At 40.5% G+C, this 24,956-nt stretch overlaps 1 long non-coding RNA gene across 1 annotated transcript; it reads left to right on the top strand.

The window, feature by feature from the left end:
- The first annotated feature begins 31 nt into the window (after positions 1 to 31).
- LOC146595033 (uncharacterized) lies at positions 32 to 18,104 on the top strand. Its single transcript, XR_014896033.1, has 3 exons — positions 32 to 249; positions 10,214 to 10,274; positions 18,004 to 18,104. It is a non-coding gene; the product is annotated as an uncharacterized LOC146595033 (long non-coding RNA).
- The last annotated feature ends 6,852 nt before the right edge of the window (positions 18,105 to 24,956 follow it).

Below are 24,956 nucleotides of genomic sequence, written 5' to 3'. Positions count from 1 at the left end.
CGCGCAGGGAGACGGCGCCGCCGCGCGGCCCCGTGGCCGAGGCGTCGCGCTGCGCTGCGCTGCGCTGCGCTGGAAACCGCCTCTTTCCTTTTTCCCCTTTTTTTCCCCTTTTTGGGGGTGAGGAGAGCGTTTGTGTCTGCGTACGCACGTGGGCGTTTGCACGCGCAGGGCCAGCAGGGCGGCGAGGGAAACGGCTGGCAGAGATTGCCGGGAGCGGGAGCGGTGCGAGGCCGAAGCGAGGTTTCCATCGTGAGTGGAAATACAAAATAAAACGCCCATTGCAAGCGCTAAATTTCCGTGCCACGGCTGGCACAGCAGCGGCCGTCCCGCGGCTGGGGCACGGGGGCTGAGAGACGAACCGGGGTTACGGGGCGGGGTTCCCGCTTGCTTTCTTCTGGTACCCCAAGCAAAAATCCTGATAAAATAAAGTTCTCCAAATACTCTGTTTTCTTAAATCCCCGTCCTACTCAAGCTTTACAGAATATTTTTGTTGTTGCCAGCTGAGAATTGGAAACACGTTGCTCAGGATTCCTCGAATTGCAGATTGGGTGAAGGTCGTGTGCGAGTGAGCGGATCCTGGGTTTGGTCTGCTATCTTCCTCACTAGAATCACGTAAGGTTGCCAGCTGGTCTCAGCAGGGTCAGGACGTAACAGGTAAAACCTGACTGAATGAATGGGAAGTTGATGTGAGCTCAAATTCGGCGGTTAATCTAGAAACTGTTTGAGACCAGTTCATCCACGAGATGGCATAGTATGTTAAGAAAGATAGGTGCAAAACCTATAACTGAGTGTTGAAAGTGTRTTTAGATYTCTGGGTTCATAGACTTTAGATTTCTGGGTTCATAGACTRTATGTGCATAGAAGTAAAAACTCCTGGCGGAAATTATTTTCATTTCTTCTRCATGAACTCTGTAAACATAATATGGGCAATGAGGACAAAACTCCGTTCCTGGTAACACTCCCTCCCCAGGCTATGGAAGCRCTTTCCTAGTGAAAGTCTGTGGTGATGGTTTGGTTTCAGTGTGCAGCTGGCTTTTTTTTCCCTTCAGGTTGCACTTTAAGTTGTCGTAGCTCTTTCTCTGAGATACTTTCTCAGCCTGGAAATACAGGACTAGAGATTCTGTTCCTTACGGTACGACGGACAGCACCAATGTCTCCACAAAGACACGGTGACTTCGTGACCTGTCTTGTCTTACTGTTTAGCTCAGAATCAGTCGAAAGCAGCTGAGGGGGATCCGGCTTTCCGTGGCTCCACGCAGCAGCTTCTGCAATGACGACGCACGATGCATTGCCCTCTTTCGTTCATCTCTTCCCTGCAACGGAGGTGACCCTACAGACTCTGGGCTTGTTTTCCCAGCATCWGAGTCTAAACTGAGCGGCCTGCTGCTACTGCTGGGTGGATTTTGGTAACCTACCTGCAGCGCTAGACTGTAGTCTGCAGCATAGACGTAATCTTAAAGCCATGAGATACTAACGCTAGATTGCATATATYATTCACCCGCTGTGGAGGAATTTCCAGGTCATAGGGTAACACCCTTCCATAGCCTTTTTCTACCAAGRGCACGTACCGTCAAGCTAGAAACCTGGTCCATGAGGGTAATAGTTTGCAACACTCTTTAAATGACTAGTCACTTCCTCAAGTGTATTTTCAGATGCTCTAGTTGAACTAATTAGGTCTCTCAAGTCACTTTGCTTCCACCAGTAAGAAAGAGAGAATGCATTAAGAAGCCTTTTAAGGACGTTCAAGGATATGCTGGTATAAGAGAAAGAGGAAGCAAGTAGAAATAACAAAAGTTCTGGAAACATTTGTGGCTAGCATTGTGAACTAGTGATAAATGTGTATTTGTTTGCAGAGTCAGGAAAAAAAAAACCCCAACCCTTTATTAAAAAGTATACTTTAGATTTTCACRTAATTAAGTGGTTGTGGTTTTACTCATTTACCAAAACTACAGAAAACCTAAATGGCCTTAATTCCAGGTAATTCTGATATCAGCAGTTCTGCTTTTCAATTTAAGGAAATTCTCTGTTGTGAAAGTAAACATCTTAACTTGTAATGTAAATGATGTGTTTAGCAGCCTGTTTGTGTATATCAGCTGGGTTTATTTTACCTAGATTGTCTTTTATTTTCTTTAAAATGATTTTTTTTTCCTATTGAGTCAGAAGTGAGATCCTCACTTCCTCATCGCTCTTGTATGCATATGYAGAGATAGTTACTCCCTGGTGGCGGTGATACAGAGAACTATTCTTATTTGCCTTTGATACAATACGCTTTCCACCAGGGTAASGTATTTCATTGTAATTTTTTTGTTACAAAAGATTGACTGAGAATGGGACCTCACTGTGGCACAGACTATGCAGACAGAGATACAGGTGATTTCTGTTCCAAAAAGCCTATTAGCTCCCACGAATGGTGATATCCCATCAGTGGCACTTTCCAACAAGGTATCTGTTCAGAGGACTTTGTTTCCAAACAGAGCATTGGGCTACATCTTCAAATCTCTTAGTCAGAAGGAGCAGTGTTTTAAATCACATGAAAGAAATGCATGTGGTGCTTTTAACTTCTCAGTTATTACTCAGTATATTAGTTAAATTATATTGTAGAACTTTGGCACTTGCAAAAGAAGTCAAACCTGATCTCTTAAAGGCAGKGGAGTTAAATTATAAATGAACCTTGCTCATGTTTTGGGGTTGAGTAAACACAACAGTCATTGTGCCTCTTTCTAATGCTGTTTAGCTCTGTATTTGCTATTTTGGTTATAYATTTGCACCTTTACCAACCACCTACAGTCTCTGTAAATTAAATTCTGCAAAAATTTCATTTGATGAAACTAGCTATAGGCTCAGCCTACTGATCATCTTGTAGCATGAGGTCAACACAAAACTTCTTTGACTATAAAAGGTAGTCCGAACCTTTCCACTGATGCTCTTTATAAATGTATTGTTCARTTCTGCATTTAATTGGCTCCTCTAGTCTTTTTTGCTTCGTGACAGCCCCAGTCTTGCAGTTACTTACCTGATTTGTCTTCTGTTTTTGTGAGATTGCCATATATGGCTAAAAAAAGTCTCACTGTAACCAGAACTGCATCCTTAGGTTGTCATAAAGGAAGTTCTGGGTTTTGCAAGAGCCTTTGCAAAAGGCTCTTCTTCTCTTTACAGAAACCTCTGCCTGTTAGTAGCCAACTCCCTTTTATAAAGGGAAGGAAAGAAAAGGGTGCACTGTAGAGGTGATTCTGATTGTGAGTGAAAATGGCAATATGCAGTATCTAACCCTGKCTAACATGCTCTAGGTGACCCTGCTGAGCAGGGAGGTTGGACTAGATGATCTCCAGAGGTCCCTGCCAACCTTACTGATTCTRTGATTCTGTGATCTCAGAAAATGTGTCTCAGATGAGATGAACACCTCGTGTCTTACAGCCTGTTTGCTTAGCAGAGAGAATCTGGCAGGATACCTTGCAGATGTCCTCTGTGGGAGGAACCACAAAGCTTTTTTTTGGGGGGGGAGGGGGGTAGAAGGGGGCTTTCTCACCAAGTTCTCTATGGACTCTCTATGAATAAAAATCGTATGAGATAGGCAGGCTTTTTTCATTAGTCTGGTGTAAATCTAACTTGTATCATCGGTCAACACTGACTGTGTTTCTGGTTGTTTGATCTAATAGAAAATTAGYAGAATTGCAGTAGATGTGATTGTATGCAGCATGTTTTGACTTGAGCGAGTAATTTTAGCTCTTTGTCTTGTTCTCTAGGATTTTGAGAGGGCTAACAGTTTGCGCAGCACAAACACTAGAAAAGTGCTATACATTGTTATTTGTAACTCAGCAAGTATGACCAAATAGCTCCGTAGAAAATCCAGACTGATGCTTACAGGATTTTTGTGTACAAATTGATGGGCTTATACTYCACTATAACCGTTTTCACAGCCTTATGTTTGGAAGGAAGTATTTCAGTACAGGCGTTAGTGATACCGATGTATGATAAAGRATGCAAGCCATTTCCCTTACACTGTCTAGCCTGTGCATGGCAAGGTCCCACAGAAAGGACAGAAGTAATGTTAAGCCACAATTACAGCTCCGTGCAGTCTGATCTTTTTCTGATTGAACACGTGCCCTGCCTCTCTCCTTCTAAGTCACTAGAGTAGCACTAGAGAGTCTGTTCTCAGGAGTCTGTGGGGTAGGAGTGGGTCTTATAAAGGGATGAAGTGAGGGTGTGCTTGGAAAMATAGACATCTAAGTGCCATAGCTATAAATCCTAAAGATACAGATTAAAATCGTATTTTTTAAAATAAGGAAAAAAATAAAACAGGAAAGGTGGAGGAAAAAAGACAACTCAGCTGTAGTGGTGCATGTCCATTGACATTGACATTTCTCAGTTGTATAAATATGAGAAACACAATAGCTTGATGCTTCTCTTTCGAAGTTTTCTGAAGGCAAATGTCTTCAAGTTCCCGAGGTCCATCCAGCAACAAGACTAGCTGGTAAGCCACTCTGACCTCTGGCATTTCCCAATTCCCAGTTTTTAATACTTACTTTGGCCATGTTAATACACTTTTAACATAGTAGTAGTATTTATAACTTATTTCATAACCAGGCCTGTGACCCAGGTTGGAGTATGAGATCTTATASTTTAAGAAACCATCTGCTATAGTCTTTGTATAAACTGGAGTAAATTTAACAAGGCAAATCATCCTTAACAGGGGAACCTTTTYCATGAAATATGCAATCTATGATGCTTAGAAACCATAAGCAACCGCTTCTGGGTTTTTTTTTTTTTTTTCTGCTTAGCCTAAGCCTAGTTTGAATGAAATACACCAGATTACTCACTACATTAGCTCACTCTTTCATATTGTTTACAAAGATTTATAATCAGTGTTTAATAAAAATACTGTAGAGTAGAGCAAGCATCTACAAATGTAATTGTTAAAAGGAGTCAAATGGGAGGACTGTCTCTGCCTGAGTATAAATAGTTTTTTTTTTTTTTTCCCTCTAGAGTTTGTTGAGCGTTTTTGCTCTGATGAGGAAGTTTCTTACAGAATCTTACAATTCATAACTTCAGCTGTTTCCATTTACTTCAAGATGAAAAGCAGAGTAACTGTTTGCTCTTGATGGAAACAGAAGGTCTGATTTCCTCAGAACAGAGCAAGCATTTCATCTGCTGCAGTACAGGGTACGCTACGCATAGTAGCACGGTGGCTCAGATTTTTGGAACTGGATATGAATATAGTTTCATGCACATGATGTGTGATCGTGAGTGGTCTCATGCACGGACTGTTTGGTCTACTGGTCCAAAACCCTGGAAGTGTTAATGCAAGAGGAGAYAATAAGGTGGAGATACAGCAAGGAAATAAAACAATTTTAGAGCATTATATCCAGCAAATGAAAAGTGTTTGAGTAGGACATGGGAGAACTCTTGTAACGTTCTTGAACTGATTTTCACCCCTGTTCACCTCTGTTATACACACAGACGCTCTCTCTTTCTTCMGACAGTGGGAGAAAAACCCTTACAAACATCTTAGATTTGTAGTTACTAGTGAAGGAAGTCTTTTTCAGCAGGACAGCTGTGTTTCTTGGCACTGTAGAGTGTTTACACCCACATGTAACAAGAAACCAGTGTTTTGTCATCTGCTGTGTGATGAACTCTTACGTTTTGAAAAAAAGTGATGGAAACCTGATCAGGGCTTGTGAGATTCTGAGAGCCATTAAATAAATCTTGCCATTTTAGAGTGTTTGTGCAATTAATATTGCACACATTTCACGTTATTTGCAGCTTTTTTCCCGTACCACTAGCCTCATTCCTACCATGTGGGCTTGATTTTACCTCTTAATTTTCTTTCAGTGCAATGTAGATTTTTCTCCAATGTACCTGATCTTTTGAATGCTTCCCATATTTCTGCCCAGATTTGGGTGGAGTGTGTATTTCCAAGCATAGTGCAACAGAGCCCTACATCCTTGGCTTACCTTTCACTGRGCAAAGAAGTGCCCTAGATGGGATGAGATTATCACGCAGAGCAATACTTACCAAACCAGGGCAGATTATTGGAGTACCCGGCTGTAGCTGATTGCTCAGCTCTGTGATCTCTGCTCCAAGAGTATTTGTTAAAAGATAAAATACCAGATGAGAGCAAGAGAGCTGAAGCAGTTCCTGCCTCATCCCTTTCACAGAGGTTGCTGTCCTTGTTGCTTCAGTACACAGTCGTGTTCCTCTGGTCTTCAGCATTGCCAGGTTCCCCCAACTGGAAATAGGTTATAGCTTATTTCAAAGCCCTGGGCTATGAAAGACTGCATCTGGGTCAGCTTTCTGTGTGGTCCAGCTGTCTTTACTGGGGCAGCATAGGCCCTGGGAGGAAGGTGGGACAGTAAATTGCTTCCACCTTCTCTTTTTATTCCATATGTGGGTAGTCCAGGACCTTCACAAAACCAGTGTGGATCTGTTTCTCACAGATGCTTTCCAGAGCAAAAAATACCAGCTGTCTCTTTATTCTGTCTCTTTATTTCCTGTTTTCAAGTTATGCTGACCTGCTCTATTTGAGTGAAACCATCATTAAACAAATGATCTTAAACTGTAAACACAGCCATTCTCTGCAGTATAAAGAGCAGTCCTGAAGGTCAGACTGGCTTTTTACAGCTTGGGCCCTATTATGTATTACACAAGCAAGAAGCATAACGTGTGGTTTTGTACTGGCTAATGTACCACTGAGATCAGAATTACAACAAAGTGTTGTGATACCTTTGAAAGAGTGCGGTGCAAGTCACCTGCTCCCAGAGCTGACTCAGAGCATGCACTTCCCCAGACAGGGATCAAGTTGCAGCCTGAAGTGGTGATTTCCAACATTAAACAGGAGGTATGTCACTGATCAGAATCCAAAACCAACATATTCTGCCCAGGCTTCAGGTTGGGCTGGCACCTGCCCAGTGCAAGATGAGAAGATGCAAAGGTTGGGGGGAAGGAAGGTGAAGCAGTGAAACTCTGTCTGCTGGAGGTTGTGGGCCTCCAGGGAAGTAAAATAAGGCATTGAAATAAGAGATGGGAGAACTCAGATGGGAGAACTTGCTGTATGGCCTCAGGCATGCTAGTTCTTCTCTTGTACCTCTTCTCTCCATCTCTTCWAGTCACACTGCAAGCTTGCTATGAGAGATTGCCCATGCAAGTATTTGAAGAGTGCAGGGCACGAGGGCCCTGGTTTTGCTTAAGTGCTTTTCTGATATGCATTGTAAGAAAATGGGGAAAAAAGAGCATTGTCCTTGCAGGTTACCCTGGAGCCACCTTTTATTCTTATTCGATGCAAGGAGCCCCCCTTCCTTTCGCTCCTCCATTCGGAAGTAGTGTACCTGCGGAGCGGTGCAGCTACACAACGTGAGACGCGCTGACTCCAGTAGCTTGAGGTGTAGCAGAAACCCTCTCCCGTGCAAAAGTGGCTGTGCAGCCCTTCTTGGCATGAGTGTGAGGCCACCACCGAAACTGCCTGTTACRTGGTACTTCATGCCACTCAGGAAGAACAGGCTGTTTCTATGGCTACTACTGTCTTTATGCCTCTCTCTCTCAAACACAAGTACGTCTGAGTCTGATGAGATCATGTATTACAGAAAATAATTACGTGCTTCTTTACRCTGCAGCATTTGTTGAGCTTGTAGGTATCTGACTCCTCAAAATAAAGAATTTTCCACGTAAAGTATTGTTGTAAGTGGAAAGGATTTTCCCAGGATTTATAAATACATCTAGTTTGCCCTCCAAAACCCTTGTTCTGGTTTCCATGGCAACAGGTCTGATTTTTTTGATGCTGTTTCCTCCTCTCTTATCATCTTGGGCGGGAAAGAGTTGCTGTCCCCTTCCCATAGCAGTGTGGTGGACAAGCAAAACAATTGTCTTGCAGGAAAACCTGCAGACCTGAAACCAGAAACGTCAGGCAGTTTTTTTGGAACGTGGGYGAGGAATGCATGAGAAGATCGTCGCTTCAAACTTGCCACAGGCTTCAGTCAGCTTTTTCGTACGCAAAAAGGCCRGTGCGTACGTAGCTCCAGGAAAAGCATTCATATGCCCAGCTGTTATGTACTTACAAACTGACCCAGCAGCCCCCAATTTACACTGCATTGCCGTATAGGGCAATAACCAAACAAAGAAGATCTAGCCAGCGTATTTATATGTTAAGTTCATAGATGGGTTAGTACTGAATGCTCTTTATTGTTTGAAATGGACTCTCGTCCCTTTTTCTCCCCTCAGTCGACCTATTTTCAGTAATGGATTCCAAAGACTGTCTTTTTGATAAACTAATCACTGATTAGCCATATACTGTCAATCTGATATGGCAAGTCTGAGAGGATGGGTAGCAAATAATCCACAGCTGCTCTGCAATAATCTTTGTAGTGTTTTCTTGYGCTATTAATGTTTCTGTGCAAAAAGGAGATAGAGGGCCACCAATAGTCTGTGGTTCAAATATTTACCACCATTCTAARTTGATAAAGAGGTTGTTTTTACTCAGGGATGTTGAATCAAAGAAGCCTTAGAAAACAAACTCCTTAGAAAGTTGTGGAGAGGGTCTAGGCTCCATTTTCTTGCAGAAGAGAATTACCCAGATACCTGCATCTTTCTGGTTCATAGGTACCTCCAAATGTGCAGCTCATGAAGATTGCAGATGAAATGTTCCTTTTTTGCTTACCACGGAGTTCCTCATAATTTCTGCTAGTGTTGGAGAGTAAAAGACGTTATGAGGCCATATAGAAAGGTGTCATTGTATAATGACATCCTAATCTGAAATACATTTGGGACAGGATAGTGTGACAGATCGTCTGTCTGTTCCTTAAATTAGTGAACAGCTGCTGCAAGTGTTTAATGGGAATGCTGGAGTTTCCAACCCTTCTTTTGGGGTGGARCATCTAAGTGTGAGTTAGATATTCCCATCAAGACAGAATGCAGCAATAAGTGTTTTGATGAAAATACACACCATTTTAACCTGTGCAGAGAGATCACATCTGTAACTTGTCTTAGAGGCTAATCTTTGGATCCTAAACAAAGAACGCTTTGTCCCTAACTAAGCAATACCTAATGTGCCTCATGGTAGGATGAAATTGCCTATGAGCATCATTGAAAGCCAAGCACGATTAAGAGTGAATCGATATCAGGCACAACGCAAAAGCGGTTCAGTGGTTGTGCTAAATAACCATGCACAGGTTTTCCATTTGGTCATGACTGAAACATGATGATCAGGCTGCTGGAGCAGCGAGTCCCTCGGTGAGAATGAAGTCATAGCAGTACAATTTGTAGTTGGGCAGCCAAGCAGAAACAATATAAACGCACTTGTTTTCTCTGCACTACTGTTATGATCTAGGGGTTTAAAAAAAGTGAGTCATTTGCTTGAAAAAGTACTGATCCTGTGGATTTGGTATGACTTAGGAAAGCTCTTGCCTTCTGTAAATTTATAAAAGCAGTGAATTTATGCTTTGACTAAAGTGAGAAGATGGAAAATAGACRCAAAGTTTGCTAACTGAACATAGTGTAACATGTTACTGTGCATTGCATTTTTAACTTTTCAGATATTACCATTTGCTTCTCTAAATTGCCATCACTTGACAAACAGTTCCATGCTTTTATATACCAGGGCATAAGAAGAGAAATGATTTTTACAAGTTTGGGTTTGTTTCATTTCTTGTGGTGCGACTTGATGTGATATTGCATCCTAAGGAAGTATTTGGTTGAACTAAATTTTGCTTGTGCCACTGTTTGAAAATTCCCTCAAATAGTTAAAGTTTCTTGCTTTTCATGTAGCCTAGGGCAGGTTTAGAGGAAACGCATGTGACATGGAGTTAGTCATCTTTAAATAATCTTGAAAGCAGGGAACCCTATAGTGATAGGAGGCTGATAATAAGCTCTGTAGTGCGATCTTCAGTAAAGCTTTTCTCATGACATGGAATAAATTTAGGAGCTGTCATTCATTTGTTTGTTTGCTTTTTCTCAGTGGGAGAATATATTCTCTGGTAGCTGAAGTATTAATTATTGTTGTAAAATTGTGTAATACTGTCTTAGGATCACACACATAGAAGCTAACATAATTTGAGACAAGGTAAAAATTAATAAGATTCCAACCCTGGTATGAAAAATGTGCTAARTTCTCTTTGTCTGTGTTAGGAGATAACTCTTATGCTGGAAGAATAGGAGTGGAAGCAAAGAATGGGGTTTAAAAGAACCACTAGACTTGATCTAACCCTGTAATTTTTTATTTTTGCAGGCTTCTGCTGTCAGACCATCTGCAGCTGTTGTCGGTCAACCAATGATCTGACCTCTCAGAGGTAGAAACCCATTCTATTCCCTAGCTGATCATTCAAGTCTTTTTATTCAAGCATTTAAATTGGATTTTATTCCATTTTATTTAAACCCATTATATTAGTGCTTAATGAACACAGTCCCTCCTACTCTACTCTGTGGCATCCCTTTGTATCTTGGCATTTTATTCTTTTTTTTTCCCTATACATATTCATTTCCCTTAATCCTTCATGCTAATATGTCTTTCCTTTTTCCATTTTCTTTCTCCTTCTGATTATTATTAAATGCCTGGATGGTACTTAAATGTCAAGAAAGCCCTGAGAAATGTCACATATTGAAGGAGAACATGACAGTTTATGCTTATAAAGCCCTGAGCATGGTTGAGTCTGCTTTACAGGCCATGAGACTGTTCTGTTCACCTCTCAAAAGAAATAGATCTCTTGAGAGGAAAAGATTTATGTTGATGATGATGTTTTGGTGTTGAACCTTGATACAGAAATTGGAGGTTCAGAAATGAATCYTATCTTCTCCCTGGTTCATCTCTGCCCTGACATGATAATAGGTCACTTGGAACAATCAGATGGTTTCATTTATTATTAATGCTAACACATGGCAAAAGCAATCTGGGGATTCACTGGGTGCGTGTGGGTCTGTTGATGGAAATGTAAAGGGTGCATGATCATCAATTTGAAAATAAATGAGAGTGGCAAGTGCCAAAGAGGTGGARGGTCAGTAGAAGGCTTAAATCTAGCTGAAAGAATAGGGTGATGTTTTATTTTACAGTCAGATGCACATCTTAAGTTACATAAAGTGAAAATGSCTAAAGCAGGGCATGCAGTTCACATGAGTATTATGTTACTTTGCTGTACTGCAGTTTATGCAAATATACATTTGTAAACCTTTACAAAAATTTTGATACTTGCTGAGTGTACTTTTCGCTGTTAGAGAACTGTATACCAAGACTCTGTACCAAGACAAACAAGAAGGATATAACTCTTATCTATTTGTCTTAGTAGCCTTCTTCTGTATTTATGTTGGGGGAGGAAGTAGAAGTCCTGAGGCCATGAAGGAAGAGCAGCTATAGAGTGTGAATATTATTTGAAAGTGATCTTTTTTTCTACACCCACTTAGGTAGTCTAAAGAACAATGATTCTTACTGCTGCTGTGGAATAGGAGCTGTGTGAATTTGCCCTGAAGTGTGATACAGAGCAGTGAGTTTTCTCTCTAGTCTCCCCCTCTGTTTGCTCCATAGACACTGCTCATCGTAACAGGAGCACGTGATTCAAAACGGCTGAAAAAATCAGGAACAGAAGAAGCTCTCCATACATTTTCCTACTGTTCCCCTAAAGAAAAAGATTATATTGACAGGCTTTGTGCACAATTATCTTATTTGAATGTCTTAAAGATGGGTTCCTGAGAGAGTAGTGTGTTGTTCAAAACCCCTACCCTAGTCTGTGATGTATTGCCAAAGTCCCSTGGCCTCCTCCAAATGTTTTCTGGATTCATCTTACAGGAGAGCTTTCCCTCCTGGTGGCCCAAAGCCCCAAAGATAGTAATGTGTTGCTGTGACACAGTTCCAGATACGTCGGCTCTGTATCTCCCAGAAGTCTTGGGAATGGTTTTACTTTGCACTTTGTAACTGCATCTCATCAGTGGCACTGGAGGAGGAAGCTACGAAAGGTTAACAAACCCCCACCAACAAATTTCTTGGGAGCATAGGGGAGAAGGAGACGCGCAGCGGTTTTCCCATGCTTAGGCTGCAGCAGCTAACACAGCGCCACGGATCAATSAAACTCCAGAAAGGCTGATGGAGTTTTTCCCCACAGAGCAAAATATTAACTAAGTCGACTGATTGCATTTTCATTTCTTGAGGGAGCGCTCAGCCCACACATCCTATTGTGCGTCTGATCACAAAGAGGCGTCTGCTGGGGCAATATTGTGTTATCTCACAGCTGCTTTGTGCTACGTCCTGAGCTAATGCCTGCGATGTCGAAAGGAAATGGAAATTCTCGCTCAGAAGACCTACCGGAGAGAGAAATGTATTCTTGTAAATTCAGCACCCCAAACTTAGGAAATTGCAGTAGCTGCTGCTGAAAAATACAGTGACAAACCCTATCTGTCTCTAGTGTTTCCATAATCCACTACAGATTGCCAATTAACTGCATACTTAATGCTGTGTAATAAGGACAGATAATAGGCTGTATTAATGTAAGTCCCTCAGAGACAGTGGAGATACATCACAATGTGTTCTCAAACAGCATATTTTTATTAAAACAATGCCTGCAAGCTCCTGTCTGGTACTAGAGACCTATTGTGCTGGGAACTGTACACGTAATGAAAGGCCAGATTTACAACACAGTCCTATTTAGTGAAGCACTTAATTGCTTACTTCGAGTGCCAGTTTAAATAAACTGATCTCATCTATTTTTTAATTAAGTGTGGGAAATTATTGTTATCGTTTGGCTGGTTGGGACACATGGTTTTTAACTCCTACTTCTAGTACAAGGGAAACTGTAAATAGTCTCTTAGTTTATTAAGATTAAAATGAGAATGTTTTGTCACAGGCACATACCATCAAACARTGGCATTTGGAGAACTTAGGATATTGCTCACTCAAATCAGTCACTGATCTTGTGCTAATTTACGGACAACCTTTTGTTGGCCAGTTTGGATTTAGATTTTAATTTTAATAAGAAGATGTCATTTTTAAAAATACACATTTAATTTTTACAGATTAATTAAGTTTTCCCCTGCTCTACTGAACATAATGTAAGTGATGACCTTTCACTGCTTACAGCTGYCTTAGTATTTTATTACAATATTTCAGGGAAGCAATGCAATAAATAATAATTATTATCCAGAGGGGAAAAAGGAAAAAATCTGTATCTTTTAAAACCAAGTTATATTGTCACAGGATTGTTAAGTCTAAGTTAAAAATGCATCTTCACATTTTGTTTTCATTTACTGCTAAAGGAAGATTTTCCTGCGTAACTGTCACAACCATAAGAGAATCATGTAATTTTTTCAGTTTAAATGTTTTCTGAATGTTTTATGTTTGCCTCGTGTAACTGAAGACGTTATAAAACAGGCAGAAAACTAGCTGATTTTTGACTATCTGAGCATTGCTCATCTGTTTTGAGTGAGATTTTCAGAAAGGAGAAAGCTGACCACTTGGATTTGCTGCTGTCAAGAAGACAATGAATTTTTTTGTTATTTCCTTTCTTCTCTTGAGGTTGCCATGTGACTGGTTAGGCAAAAATTGAGTCGTGCACCTCTAGGTGTAAAAAGCGCCAGATTGKGCCTGTCCCTCCCTGCCCTGTCATGTATTATGCATCTGAACCTCATGATAATTTCATACGATTCTAGTGTCTAGAAATAGTGTCCTCAAGACCTCTGGGTCTTCCTAGTGGCAGGCACCAAATAAATTAAGCATTCAGCTCCACCTTCACTTTTGTGCTACAGACTCAGCTTAGCTTAATTCCCAGGAGGAACAAGGCTGCATTTGCCAGTTACAACAAGGGATATTTTATTTATTACCCCTGGAAGCACGAAGTGGTTGTGTCCAATGGGAGAGTCATCTTGTATTAGCTTATTGCAAGCCCATGTGCAAAAGACATTACTATTTTAGAACAATCTGCCTTTTCTATGTTCATAGGGAGAAGTCGGTTCAATAGATTACAACTGGATGCATTTATTTTCTCTAAGTGTTTTTTTTTCTGTTCTCAAAGTTTTTTTTAATAGTTTCAAAATACAAAATCAAACTCCACTAATCCAATCAAAGATGTTAGTAACCAGAGCACTGGTTAAAAAACAGAGAGAAAACTGCCACCATCTCTTTTCCATCTTGATGAGGCTGTTTTCTTTTAACCCCCTCTGTTTTCTGCCAGCCTGGGAACTCTCTGCATTGCTTGTAGGCAAATGCCTGCGTTGTGGAAATGCTGATTAGAACCATTTGGTCTGGATTGGTAGTAAAGTGCTTAGGGGAACTCACTCCCCCAGTGCAAGATAAAAGTGTTGATTCTTTACATGTGACAGATTGCAGGAGGTTTCTTGCTTCTTAGACCTTCAGCTGCGAGAGGAAGTTTTCCTGAATCTAAAATCTTCTGAACGTTATAACCAAATTCTATCCAAATTTTTCCATAACAGAGAAAATTTGCTCCTACCTCCTTTTTTAAAAAAATTATTTTTTTTTAATAAAAAGTCCCCTTTGAATATAAGAATGGATTTTTTTCTAACCCTAAGAAATCACTAGATGATCTCCAGAGGTCCCTTCCAGCCTTACTGATTCTATGATAAATATAGCAACATACCAGCACGTTGCCATTCTCATGTCTGGATGCAAAATAGTTCAGCAACTGAYGGTGACCTACCACTCGCAGAGAAAAGCAGAAGATTAAAAAAACTTCTATCAAATCTGTGTGAATGTATGCGTACGTACGTGTGTACGCACACATTAAAAGCACACGTATATACACACAAATGCGCACCTTTAAGCATGTGTGTGTTAGTACATTGGRTAGATATAAAAGAAGCTTCTTTTCTGTTTGCTGTCTTGGTGGCTTCGTTTCGGGACAGCCAGAGCAGCCCCTCAGCCGCAGGAAGGATYTCAGCCTTTCGAAGCACGCCCCGAAGCTGCCGGCTGTGTTCGTCCCACCGGACCAGCTGTTGGCAGTTCTCCCCTGACTTTGCAGAAGTGTTTTCTTYTTCTGCAGCAACTTTGCTATTCTGGTGCCACAACTGAGCGATAGCAGGAACTGACAAATGCTTTTTTATGTGTGTAGATCTACTATATACTTAACAAACAATATTGTCCCCAGCACCTCCACAGACACACTCTTGCAAATCTGAATTGAAGCCCATTCAGGGCACTTCATTTTAAGTGGTTTCATTTTACTGTAATTACCAAGTCATGTGAGGAAGAGCTGAGCAATTGTCTGCACAACAATGGAGATGAAATAAAGATAGCCGCTAATTAATTCCATCTAGGTTATAATTAATTTTGACTGAGTTGCTCAGGACAATATCCCTAAGTCTCGCAGACTTCTATGAAGAGGACTGGTCGCCAGCTGCTGCTGTTTGATTTTTAAAGCAGATGGGGGCTATTTTCAGCAATTGCTTGAAAGGAAATGATGAGGATGAGGGTAGAGAGAGATTGATTGAMTTTGAACAGGCCCTGGGGTAAGACTGCTAGGAGGAATGCTCTGAGGATGCACTAGTCTCTGAAGTGTCTTTTAAAGGCTTAGAATGGAAAGGCTGTATTGTAGATTGYCTGTAAATTTGTAAGAATCCCTTTTCTATTCTGCTCAAAAAAATTAAAAATCTGTGCTGCAAAGTTATGTCAGTAAATGTTTTATYGTACGCTGCATGTTTCATCTGCTTTGGGTTGTGCTGGTGGTGAGGGCTGTGAAGTAGAATAGGCATATGGATGTTTCTAGTCTTTGGTTTATAGACATGAAAGATGAAAAATACATATTAGATCATTACCCTAGTTCTGTCTGTCAGTGCAGAATTGTTCTCATGTTCATTATGCAGTAAGCYGCAGTGAATAATTTATTAAAACTAATTTATCTGAGAAATTCTGCCACTTCTTTTGTTTGCTGACAAATTGTAAAATTCTCAGAYGGATTTGTTGTTAGAAATTATTCATAAATTTCTGGAATAAATAAATCTCAGCTTTCTGGTCAGCTGTGCTCATTGAAAGTAATGGGTATATAAACTGACAGTGTCAGCTTCTCAAACAACAAGGTATTTAGATTTCTTGACTGAGTAGCTTCTAGAGCTAGCTAATACCTGGGCATGCTTTTAGTCATGCATTTGAATGTAAAAGGTAAAAGTYAAGGTAGGAAATTAGCTTTGGCTGAGTAACTATAGTACAATTCCTTTGTAAAAACAGCAGATACGTGAGAACTTTGAGATGAAATTTTAAAAGTTTCTACCACCCTTGCAAATGTTAATGGAGAAAAACAGTCAGTATGTTTGCCTCCCTGTGAGATGCATTATGAATCAATAGGGAAGCTGGCAATTTAAACTTTAAATTATGGTGGATTAGACATTTTTTTCCTAAGAAATTCTTGATAATCGGTTTACAGTTTTCTGTGTTAAATTTACTGCTTACAGTCTCTTTGGCCACCTTAATTTATTCCCTTTTTTTTTCCTGCTGTACTATTTACACAGTCTTATTAGCTCTTAAAGACCAGAATCAATGTGCTTTTATAGGTGAAATTCCCACTGAAAGCACTGAGAAGAGAAACCCTCTAAGATATTAGATTAGCAAGCTAAGTCTTGCACAGAGGTTCTTAAGTTTGTTTAAGTGTGTTCCCCAACATAGTCCTTCCACTGTGCACGATATGCAGCTCTAATACAATCCTGTTCTTGGGTACTGTTTAGTCTGAGAGAATTTACAGTTCTGCTTTGAAGAAAGCATCAGTCTACCAACTGGAAACATGGCTTGCATCATCTGTTAATTTCACCTTGGATTTGCTAATTTTGTTTAATCTATTAGTGGTGTCTTTTGGTTTTTATTCAGGAAGGCAGTAGTGTTTCCCAACGTGGCTGCAGTCTAAATAGGTGAAACACAGAGAGGAAAATCAAATTAAGGAACTGAAAAAAAAAATATTTCAAATGAAGTAGAAGGGAGTTCAGGAACTAACTTCAGTGGAGCTAGAATTTCTCCTAGGGAAGAATTACTGTACAGTGATAGCTGAGTTATTTTTTTYTTTTTTTYCCCTCATGAGGGCTAATTAACCCAGGCAGGGCTCCTTGCTGCGGGGACCCCCACCTCCCCTTGCGTGGCACCACACTGCTCAGCACAAGTACACCCAAAATGATTTGCCAGTAGGTAATTAGGAAGTTGGTGTTGGAACTACAAACTTAAGTCTCCTGAAGTCTTTCCTCTTGTCTTAGGTACAGGAATCTATTCCCTTATTTCCCCTAGAGTGTATTAATTTTCTGAAGCCAGTGAGATCATTATAATGCTCTAACCTGCGTTCTGCATAGTGGAGGCCACAGTTTTGCCTGGTAATTTTTGTGTAGAGCTCAAAAATCAGGCCTTGAATGAAAATTCTACAGTAGCTACCTATGCCTTTTTCCCTCTGAGTRCTGGTGTCCTTAAATTCTCTAGTTCTCTCAAGTAGGTGATGTGTTTTAATAGTTGTTTGTGGGCATATCTGTGTTATACAGAGCTGGTACAATATTACTTAACCACCTGTAGTCGGGCTGGGCATCCCTACAGCAGCGTGTAGCATCCTGAGGACTTACTAGCTAAAGTAAGGAGTACAGCTTGTCACCAGCAATTGTGCTGAAGGCTTTAACAGTCTTTAACTAAGTTAGAGGAATTACGTTGATGCTGGGAGCAAGCTTTTCCGTAGGAGAGAGGCATGTCCCATCTATTTTATATAGCAGTAATAATCCTGGTTTATAATCCTGCCAAATATATGTCTATCTTTTGAAATAAATGAATACTGGAGTAGGGTTTTTTCCCTTCAGTTCTTCTTTCTTAGCAATATGGTACATCTCTCAGTTGCAGCTGCAGGCTCTGTAAAACATTGCACTGGCAGCTTCACTGCCCTTCAGCAACTTCCAGCCTGCCTGGACACCATAAGTAAATTGTCCTACAAGACACTAACACAGGCTGAGGCAGGAGAGTCATAGCTTTGTGACTAGTACCTGTCCCCCCTGGAGTGGATGAGTAAGTCAGTTCTTTGTTTAAAGGGAGATCATTTAAGTGATTCACACATTTGTTCCTTTTCTTCAAAGGATTCTCCTATGTTAGCAGTCCCACTTGGAAAGTGTTACCAAGGATTCARGAAAGATCTACAGACTTGACAGTTTTGCATTGCTAACTTCTGGTTTACTCAGGTATGTTGTTAAATTAGCCATAATTCCTTATCTACTTTCAGGCTGCATAACAGGAGCAGAAATCCCTCTGTGCTTACTAACTGACAAATTTAGCCCATGTTGCATTGAATATACATGGAAGACCTGTCCTTTTCCAAGATTTCAATGGTCTTCCTGATTAAGCTCTTAAGGAGAAAGAAGAGGAAGAAAAAAAACATGGAACTCTCTGAAATCCCTGCCTGACAGTTTTCAGAGTTAATGCACATCTTTTCATCAATCTGGGATGTAAGAAATTTAGGAAGGAGCTTTATATATGTGTGTGTGTGTATATATGTAATTTTTATATATAATATATATTTTTACATATGTGTGTGTGTATATATATATATATATATATATATGTAAAGATGTTCTAAACATTGTTGTGCTGAGAAAGAATGACTGCACTTGCCCATTTTGGCTTAAGACGTGCCACATTTCTGTCAAGGTGAAGTCTTCAGAGGTTGTACCAACAGCTTTCCGGATCTCTCTCTTATCAATAGTATCTGATTCCACACAAGTCACATAAAGTGATTTCYGTTGTGATTTCATGACTTGAATGACTTTATTCAGCAGTAATGCCAGATTACTGTGTTCTTGCCCTTCTGTTTTACTTTTTCCATTTCTTTTTCCACTTGTTCCTGCCTTGTCCTTCCTTCCCTCTCTGTTGTGTAAAAGGAATTTGTATAGCTGTACTGCAAAGTGGATCAGCAAACTGATCTGGCTTAAAAATCACCTGATTTTAAAGCCAGATCAGTCTCCTGACTTGTTCACATTGTGGCTCCTTGGGCACCAACAGGGAAGAAAAGGGTGACGTTATCATGACCTGGTGTCATGAAGTGAAGTCTTCAGCCACAGATCTCCAGCCTGAGGGCTGTGTTCATAATGTTGGCTGAGTTCCCTGTAATGAACAAGAAAAACTACTGCAACTATCCTGAAAGCATTTAACTCTGTTAAGGTCTGACCAAGAGGCCAAAGGACTCACAAGAAGGAAGCACAGGCATCAGATGAATCTCAGAAGGCTTGTTTGGTAGGAGAGTGCATCCCCGTCTGTTTTTGTGTAGAAAGTACCTATACAATTTTTCCACTCACCTTATTTTCTTGCTAACTTCCTGCTCTTATGGGTTGTGACTGTATTTGCAATGACGCCGTGTGCACATGGTGCTGGGAATGGGGTCTAGGAGTAACTCTTCTCAGAAACAGATCATGTGAATTTCTTGTGGGTTAGCTTCTGCTTTCAGCTTGGTGAGGGAATGTCAGTTTGGACCATTGCACTGGGATACTCATTGAGGCCTTGACTGACTAAGTTATGGATCCCGTTGGAGAGGTTTTTTTGGTACCACTAGCTAACACAGATCCCTCAAAAGAAGCAGTATCTTGGAAGGTCATTTAGAAGATCAGTCTTGTAAAACCCTTGTTTTGGGCGGTGGTTCCCTTCCGCAGTCCTTTGAGACCAGTTTCTGCATTGAATAGGTTGTTACTTTTGCCAGTAAGAATTTCTGCCTTATTCTCATGTCTGTATATAAGTGTTGCTCTTTCAATTTCCTGCACATCTATATTTGTAAGATCATATCTGCTAACATGAAATACTTCTGTTTGTTCCATACATTAGAAACTAGAAAAATGTAGATGTAATTTTGGCTGCTGTTTCCAACTTTTTTCCTCCTTTCTAGACTTTGATTTGTGCATGGCCAGTGGTGGAGAATGGCCTGCACAAGCTGTAGTATCTAGAATTAAATGGAGGTGGTCGGGGTGTGGATCCAGTAGACTTTCTCCCATTTTGGGCTTGGTGACTGGGCCCCATSCCAAAGCACACTGATTCAGATGTGGGATTGGGTCATTTTAGAATGGTTATAGGACTCCCTTTCATCAGCTCCCTGTCCTGCTTCTACCCTGGAGATTCGCACTGGAACTCAGATTTAGACAAAAAGGTTCTATCTTAATCCATCTTGTCTACCTTATTAGTTTACTATATTTACTACTACTTATTAGTTTGCTATATTTTCCTAATTTATTGCTGAGATATGCAGAATAGATTTTAGCCTTTTACCTGTGAATATTTTTTTCACACAGCTTCCAGTTAGTCTTGAAAAAGGAATTTAGTCTGATCTTGGGAGAAAAATGTGGAAAGGGGAGCTGGACACACCCTGTTTTCACACATGTCCTTGTTTATGCTTGCTCTGCTCCTTATAATCAGCATTTCAACATTATTAAGTTCTCTCTTGGACACACAAAATAATACCAGTATGATATTTCAATCTGCAGTCACTGAAACCTAAGGCATTTTTATGGCGTCTTAGTTGTGCCTTCTTTGTCCACTTGAAACAGGTTTTTTTCAAATATAAGAAGCTTACTTAACCTGGGGTTTAAAGCTATTTTTAACCAGCATGAAATGTGCATGGAGAGAAAGCATTCAGAGGTAGAGGACAACACTGTGCATTTTTTTCAAGGTCTCCTTTATGTGTGAGAGAGGTGAAAARATTTTCCAGAAAAACTAGAGAAGATTCAAGTATTTTGCATGTCCATACAGGGCCAATTCTTTGAGGGACAAAGAGGCCCATTCGTTTGCAAAAGCCCACTGGTGTAGTCAGTTCAAATCACTGTAAGTCTGTTGCTTTGGATGACACAAATTTCGACCAACTGAGATTCTGGGCCAGTGTTTCTCGGGTTTTACCAAGTCTGATCAAATGCATGTGGAAATTTCTCTTTCCCAGACCATTGCTTCTGCACAGTTTGAAGTATTAAATGAAAGCCTTCCCATGGTAACCTCACCAAAGAGGTACCAAAATTGCCATTATTCTAGCAATATATCCTAGTGCAGGATCTTTTTATAACACAGACAAGTCCATAGTACAGCTTGGAGGTTAACAGCTCACTTTATGCTTCAGTTCCCTGACAATAGTTGAAGTGTTTATGTAGGTACCTGCTTTCAGAGGTGAGCTTTGCAGAATTAAAAACGCTAAGGCAGAGATGACCGAGATAATTCATCAGGCTTTACCGAGCAGCCGTGTTCACTATTAAAAGACAGTTTCGCTCCACCTTAAATGGAGCAGCATGTCTGTTGCCATTGCGAGCTTTTAATCACTGCAATTACAGCGCCTTTCCTATGCTGACAGCTGGTGTGCACTGGAGTCCCTTGTTAAGGCTTGCATGAGAGGTGGGGTTTTTTCTTTCTTTTTTTTTTTTTTTCCCTTAGCTGAGCAAATGGCCACAGCACTGAACACAGTCCCAGTCCAACACCGAGAAATTTGCTCAGCTGGAGAGTTTGCAGATTTCACACAGCAGATGTTTAATGCGGTGCCCACTATAATGTGAACAATAACTGCCCTTCCAGAGTTCGCAGCAACACAAAGCGCACTGAACCCAGGAGGTTATTAAAAAGCTGCTATTCCAGGGTTAGCATTAAACCGGTGCTGGGTTAAAAGAGCTGTGCTTGTTGTAGCTGGAGGGTTAGCAACACAGCCTGTTTGGCTTTTGAGTCAAAATTGGGTAAACTCTGTGGCAGCAGAACAGAAATGCACRTGAATTTATAGAAGAAAACACGTTCTGCAATCCAGATAAAGGAGCAATATTTTCTCAAGTATTAGGGGAAGTTCTAGCACTCAGACTTGCAGCTTCTCCTCAATGGCAACACTGTGCCAACATTTTAAGTGAGAATGTTGCAATGTTTTTGACTAATGGAGGTAGATTCTTTCCTGTTCTCAGCACTATAACAAGTTCTGGCATTTTCAGAGAAAATATCRCCTTCTGATTGTTTTGTGAACATAGAGTCAAAATCCAATCTCATTTACACCGAGAGTTTTCACTCCCAGCATAATTTGCTTCTTTAACACTTGTATCCCAGAGGTACATCCTGCTACTCTTATAAAATTTAGTACTGAGGTCTGAACARGGGCTGTGGCTTTCACCCTCCACAAGGACTGTCATCACTTCTGATGGGACAAAGATTAAGTAACTAGCCAAAGGCCATGGAGGGTGTTCAGCATGTGTTTTTGTCGTAGCAGCAATGCCAGTTTGTGCAGCTTTCTGGATGACCATCCAGTGACCTGGATAGGAGAACTGTTTAGGCTGAAAATTAACTTTTTATTTTTTATTTTTTTTTAAGTTTATCCATTTCATTTCCTTGACCTGATTTCACCAAACAGCCAGGCAGACAGTTATTCTGAGGAKATTCAGATTATTGGTTCCTGCTGCCATGTTACCCAATATCTAACTATTAACCCTCTGTCACTAAACTCACAGAGGTTCCTTGGAATGTCTTAGGAAATTTTTTCTCTGGAAAACCTCTCCATAATGCRCTGAGTTGAAAACTCCCACCTGAAATAGACTGTCTAAATCAGATACAAAAAGCCTGGATTGAGAAGAATTAAGTCAATGCCTTTGCCACCCTGGCCTGTTAGCACAAACTAGCTTAGGCACCACTTGTATGTTGCTTCACACAATCTACCTTCATTTAGAAAGACACAGGGTTGCTACAACAACCCGTCATGAACCAGAGATGACCTGTTCTAAAACCTTTGCAGGCTCACACTTTAAGGGCTTTTCTTTCTTCCTTTCCTTCTTTCTTATTTTCTCCATCACAGATACGATTTTGGAGCAGATGGGCCTATAACAGCTTTAATGTGGACCCTTTGCGTGCTGGCAGCCCCTTGTTTCCCAGCTTTGGTCGGAGCAAATGCAGCTGCTCCTGGAGTCGATRGGAATATCAGGGGGTTGTTTTCCAGTTACTCAGATCAGCAGGATCCTTGCAATGAAATCACCCAGTCTGGTGGTTCTTCTTAGACTTAGAATATCTTGGTGAGGTGAGGTCCGTAATGGCTGGTCTTGTGTTGTCCTGTTTTGGAAGGCCTCTGAGCCAGAAAAGCTTTAGTGCATTTGCACCATGCCAGAATTTTAGGGCCCTGGGTGATTAGCTCTGAATCTTGCAGGAGTGACTGAAGAGGTTACTGCTTCATCTGWTCACTCCACTCCGCTGCCAGAGGTTACCAGCCTCAGTTCCAGAAGTAACTGCATGCACACCACTAAACACAGCCTAGAAGAGTACTATGAACTTCCATGGATGGAAGTTTATTTGGTTCCTTCTTTGACTGTGATGTTTTTGGCTCTGAAGCAGTTTCTTTGGTCCCATCTTGGATATCTCTATATGATGGCATTAATGTTCCTTTAACTTTTCTATCCTTTTGTTTACTTATGTAAATAACATGTTTACATGAAGCTCTGTCCATCAGGTGAGCTTTGTGATGAGCAGGAGATTCAGGGAATTCCTTTGCTTGCCYACCATGTAGGAGAATGTCTTTCATCATATTTTATTCTTCATATGCTGAGTGCRCTTCAGATCTATCTCTCCCAAAGTAGAATGTAAAAATTTATTCTAACCAACCCACTCACTTTGGTGTCCTTGTCTCTGTAGGTAGGAGGAATTCCTACACAGCTAGTATTTTTCCTGCCTCGAAGAAAAATCCTTAGTTTGCTCTGAGTCACAGAGGTTGTTACCAGTGGCTCCATGATTGCATAATTCACCATATTGCTGCCTCCTAGCATTCACCACAATTTTTTTAGCTGGCAGAAACTGGAGGACCTCTTCTGAACTTCCCTGATTTATCCCAGTTGACCTTCTGGCTGTTTGCTGAAGCAGGTCCCTCTGAGTCCATCCGTTATTTTACACAAATGGGTGTGGTGGGCAAGAATTATGAAACAACACATTTGCACTTGCATCCTTTGGCTTAAAGGGGAACCAGCTGTATGGGTGGGGGGGATTTCCTCGATTGTAGCAGCTGAAACAGGAAATAAGGAAAATTCAGCCAAAAAGACTTCAGTTCTCTAAAAGACATTCCTTGGTGAGCTTCCAGAYGTACCTGGCTTTGATTGTCTCTTGCTTGATTTAAGGAAAAGAGAGATTTCATTTTATTTTATTTTATTTTTAAACAGAAATACTAGATTAGAGTGGCCAWAAGTGAAAAGAACAATCTTGGGAATTGCTGATACTAAAAGAAAATGATATAARCTAATTAAGATGACCTGAAGGTTTATATTGTCATTGTTTGATCAAGCTTTAAAGAACAGAATATACAGCATTTGTTCTTACCCTTATATGATTATGTTTTATGAATATGCTTGAAAGCATATGTATGAAATAATGATGTCACTTCAGCAGTGTCCTTATGGGTGCCATGGGATGATTTCTTTCTTTTTATTGTGATATTTGCTTTTATCTAATCTAGTCTCTCAAAAGTTATTTCTTGCAAATGAACAAGTTGCAGTGCCTRTGAAATGACTGATGCGGCATGTAGACTCTCCCACAGAAATAAATCATGAGTGAATACCTCCTCCCCAACTCAAGTGTGCAACACAACAAATGTTTGCAGGATATGGCTTTCTAACCATAAGTCCTGTATTGATCCTGTTACTTCTAAATTAAGATGCACAATTGAACAATAGGTATAAAAATCAAAAATATTCCCTGGCATAAATCCAAAGAAGAGTAATTTACCSAAATTTAAATATTTAATGTTGTTGGGGTGTTTTTACATGCTAACACATGAAGATCAATGTGTTCCCAAAGAAAGCAGAGGTACTGCAGAAACAGCCCTTTGGAGCTGCTGAACATGTTGTCGTTGAATTTTGACCCATGTTCTGAAAGGGATCTCTAAAGGCTTAATGTAGCTTAATGTTCAACACTCAGGTGTTGAAGAGAAGTGTGAGGAGATGGGAGGTGGTTCYAATTTTTTGATTCTTGCCAATGTCAAACCTAACTCAGATTAATTAAGCTACAAGACTTTCATATTAGAATAAAAAAATGAATGAGGRAACTATTCTACCCTGCCAGCCTCAAG

Source organism: Rhea americana, unplaced genomic scaffold (genome assembly GCF_003343005.1).
Source record: "Rhea americana isolate MKP2758 unplaced genomic scaffold, rheAme1 scaffold_24, whole genome shotgun sequence".
NCBI classification, from domain to species: Eukaryota; Metazoa; Chordata; class Aves; order Rheiformes; family Rheidae; genus Rhea; species Rhea americana.
The sequence above is the reverse complement of the archived record's forward strand: the minus strand, read 5'-3'. Positions and strand labels throughout refer to the sequence as shown.